This window comes from Sturnira hondurensis, unplaced genomic scaffold (genome assembly GCF_014824575.4).
Source record: "Sturnira hondurensis isolate 20B ecotype Veracruz unplaced genomic scaffold, ASM1482457v3 Scaffold0017436, whole genome shotgun sequence".
In the NCBI taxonomy this organism is placed as follows: domain Eukaryota; kingdom Metazoa; phylum Chordata; class Mammalia; order Chiroptera; family Phyllostomidae; genus Sturnira; species Sturnira hondurensis.
In genome coordinates, this window is record NW_028090067.1 from 17,591,897 (window position 1) to 17,594,865 (window position 2,969).

Below are 2,969 nucleotides of genomic sequence, written 5' to 3' on the forward strand. Positions count from 1 at the left end.
ACAGCAAACATGAACTAGTTACTACAAGTCTGCGGCACACCAGAAAATGTATTGTATTTTTTGCCAATCTGACAAAAGATAGATATACTTTTGGCTCATTCATACCAACGACTGTTGTTGTGTTGGCTGTTGCCATTTTTTTTCACTTGACAATGTAAGAGAAAAGAGGTCAGTACCCCTGACTAAATGGTCAGGCATTGCGGTTTTAACCGCAGTACACCGGTTGAAACTCACTGGTCTAGATGAGTGTGCAATACCTAGGCTTAGAGCTGAGCATTCACTTAATTTGCTAAATGTTCATTTCCTTGAGAAAAGAATGGGATCGCTTGGTCAGTCAGCACATTCTTTTTTTAAAAATATTTTATTTATTTATTTTTAGAGAGAAGGGATGGGAAGGAGAGAGTGGGAGAGAAACATTAATATGTAGTTGCCTCTCATGTGTCCCCTGCTGGGACCTGGCCTACAACCCAGGCATGTGCCCTGACTGGGAATCGAACCGACAACCCCTCGCTTCACAGGCCCGTGCTCAATCCACCGAGCTACACCAGCCAGGGCAAGTCAGCACATTCTTTAGTCAACCGAAATGCATTGCCAAATAGTTCTCCTGAAAGGTACCAGAGGCAAATTTTTCAGTTTGCACTTGCTGTGGCTCATCTACTCAAATACAGTGAACGCATTTCCCCTCTGCCCAGGCAACTCCACACTCACAGGAAACAGACCTAACACTTCTATACCAAAGCAGCCTCAAGGGGGCAGCAGAGAAGCAAAGGCAAGATGCCGCTTGGCCTGGGCTGGTACTCGAATTACCAGGCAGAATATGACGAGTGGTAGGAAGCTCTAAGTTTGCAAAGGGCTGACCTGCAAAGAACGGCCTGACTTCCTCCTCTAGCCTTGCTCCTGAGCGCGGAACGCACACAGAGACGGTGGGAGAGGAGGGTGTTTCTATAAACTGCACTGATCATGGAGAAGCCTGGGAACCAACTCAAAATTTATAACTTCGTGCTTCTAAGAAGATGCCTATATGCCCTTCTTTTACGTACAGCTGGGATGGGGAGGCTAATAACGTTAATAAGCTCATTATTTGCATCAGACATTATTCTAAACACATTTTGTGCATTGTCTCATTTAATCCTGACAATAATCCTCAGAGGTAGCTACTATGCTTATTTCTATTTTTTTCAAATGAGGAAACAGGCCTAAAGAGGAGAAGCCATTTGCCTATGACTATTAGGGCGGGGTGGGGCAGGTAGGACCTGAGATTGAAGCTCAGGTTCCTAAACACCTCATTTTCTGAGATCCAATTTGTTAGTGTGATGGAACTTAAATGCTGGCAGATTAGGGACAGTATCTAAGCTCTCCAGTCCTTATGCCCCCAAGCCCAGCACCAAGCCTTGAGCAAGGTGGGCTTCAAGTAAATATTTATTGAATGAATAAATGAATGAATATTAGTTAGTTGTCTGAATATTACTCACTGATTTGGCCCATCACACTTGTGCACTTTTTTCTCTTATTTAAAAAATTTTATTTATTTATTTATTTATTTATTTATTTATTAGAGAGAGGGGACAGGAGAAAGAGTGGGAGAGAAATATCAATGTGTGGTTGCCTCTCATGTGTCCTCCACTGGGGACCTGGCCTGCAACCCAGGCATGTGCCCTGACTGGGGATCAAACCAGTGATCCTCTGCTTCACAGGTCCGTGCTCAATCTACTGAGCTACACCAGCCAGGGCCTTTCTCTTATTTTATAATTTAAAAAATTAATTCTAAAAATGAGGTTGCAGTAATAAATGAATTAGTGGATGTAAACCCTAGCACAGGGCCTGGCTCAGAGTTAATACTCAATACAGAGCCTAAGATGGACATTGACTTCTGTCATGTTTATAAGAGGTGTGCCCTCATGTGCCCACCACACATTTCCTCTGTCACCACAGAATGCAGGATGTCCTGTCATCACCACAGCGGCAAAAGCCTCAGCGGATATCCGAGTCCCACCTGCTCCTGGAACCAACGGTGGTACCCGGAGGAGGAGAGGGATGCCCTGAAGACTATGCAGGTCGCCAGGAAGCCAGACCTGGATGGTGGTCCTGCCCATTGCAGCGAGCACTCTGCCATCCAGCCTCCGTTTCCATGAGTCCTGGGGCTCAAGCCTCACCTGTGATAGGGTGATGGGGACTAGGATCTACTTACTGAACACCTACTGTGTGCCATGGTCTTGGCTATCGCAGTGAACAGGATAGACAAAACCCACAGGCTAGCAGAAGAAAAAATGAACAAATAATTACATAATTAACTACTGGATTAAGAAAAGGGTCAGCAAGGCTTGAGGAGATGTCTCTGAAATAGTTTATTGCTCTCCCGCAGCTTCCACCTCTATGCTCAGTGTCTGGCCCATCTAGGCTGGGCGTGGGAGGTGTGAAGACTCGTGGACCCGCATGACGTCAGGGTAAGAGCAAGGTGGGAAGGTCTTGGGGGGGGGGCTGTATTTTGGAGGGCTCTGAGAGAAGGCTTATTCAGGCATAATTCATTCGTTCATTCTCGAAATCTTCCTGGGGTACCTACTGTGTGCCGAGCCCCGAAGAGGAGAACAAACGTCGCCCCTCCCCTCAAGGTAGACAGCGCCAGGAAACAAGCCAGTAAAAAATGAAGACCATTTCAGCCGGAACTTTAGATTCGGAGGGGCCGTGCTGGGGGCCAGGTGGCCAGGTAGACCCACAGCCCGGCGGCGGCTGGGACCCATCCTGCATCTGCGGCCCACACCCTCCTTCCCTAACCCCCAATTTCCCACAGAGGTCACCAAGGTAGCAACAGAGCCCTCCACAGGGTCTGCAGCAGAGGCGCCCAAAGCACGAGGGCGCGCGCGGCCCGCCCACGGCAGTCCACGCCCTCCGCGCACAACGCCCCCTCGCGGGAGCGCTGGGCCACAGCGGCCGTGCCGGCCCCACGAGCAGGGGACGGGGCGGGGGCGCCG